The following is a 1481-nucleotide window of genomic DNA, read 5'->3' as shown; positions in this document are numbered from 1 at the left end:
AGTAAAAAGTCGCCATAAAAATAAGTAGTAAAGTAAAGTAAAAATATCAGAAAAATCTACTCGAGTACATTAACGAAGTATTTGTACTTCGTTACTTCCCATCTCTGACCTTAATCCTTGGTAATGTGTCGTGTGGTCTGGTGAAACTGGAGTTAAAATATTTCACCTTAAATACAGTTGTTTTATTTGAGTGAAAAGGCAAAAAGATTGTAATGTGAAGGGCATTGTCTCAAATGTGAAGAACAGGGATGACAGCATCATGTTGTATTTGGCTGCTAGAGGAAAGGTGCTGCTCAAATGAAAACATTATAAGAAAAGAGATGAAGTGTCATCTTCATTCTTAGAGAGAGACGATAACACTAGAGTCTCTTTATAGAGTTGTAACATGAGGTAATTTGAGGCAGCGTTTGAAGACAGAATGCAGGGAGTTAAAAGTTTGGACAAAATCGGATAATAACCTTAAAGGTATAGAGGATGATCTTTTATTTTTGGGTGGATCCTCCAAATTATCAATTATTCTGATAATATGTTTACACAAGACCATCCAACATGCTCAATCCGTTAACTATCTTTTTATCAACATGCGCACTTTCAGGCGTATATCTGTAGTTAACTTCTGTATGGCAGAGGGTGAGAAGAGGTAAAGTGTCTATGAAGTGTATGGGAAGAAAAGAAAGGCCTCAGATATATCCCAGAATGCTTTGCACAGACAGCTCTCCACTGCAGGACATCCATTCAGTGGGGAGAGTAAAGTGACAGCAACTTCTTCTGCCCATTCAAGTTAGAAAACTTGCAACTCTGCAGTGTTTCAGCAGGTATGTTGCCAAACCCAAAGCGCTATTATCCAAATGATCTGTTTTTGTTTTATTCACTTATCTAAACTGTAAAATGTGAATTAAATCATGTTACACAAATATCCCAGGCTAAGCTCTTTCTTTCTTTTTTTTTATTTAATTAAAGTTTCTCAATAACATATGACTTTCCATTCCAGTGGATTGTTTTTGATTTTTTTTTTCTTGGATTAAGACCAATTTATGGACTATGATGATAAAATCACAATATGGTGAAAGTTGATCATCAAAGGCCAGATGGTTAAACAATTTATGGCGAGTTAAAATGATGAAGAGTTTAATAGATTTTGTTGTTTCAGTTCTTCCATTATTTTATTACTTTTGCCTCTTATATTCATATAGAATTAATAAACTTCTGATTTATCATAATATATAATAATTATGTAATTGTAGCTTCTCTTGCTGTTCCCCTTGATAATAGCATTATTTAGGTAGTAGAGTCAATGTTGGGCATTCACTACTTCTCACAGTTTAAATGAAGAAGGGTTAACAGATTAGAAATGTATTTTGTCCAGTTTTTACTTTTAAAATAAGCTTTTAAGCTTTATTATAAGTTTACGAACTAACCCAACCAAAAAACATGCAGTCGAGTTTGTGTAACTTATTGATTTTTTTAAATTAATTAATTTA

The sequence above is a fragment of the Cyprinodon variegatus genome, unplaced genomic scaffold (assembly GCF_000732505.1).
Source record: "Cyprinodon variegatus isolate N-32 unplaced genomic scaffold, C_variegatus-1.0 Scaffold578, whole genome shotgun sequence".
Taxonomy (NCBI): Eukaryota; Metazoa; Chordata; class Actinopteri; order Cyprinodontiformes; family Cyprinodontidae; genus Cyprinodon; species Cyprinodon variegatus.
This window is presented reverse-complemented; position numbering follows the sequence as displayed.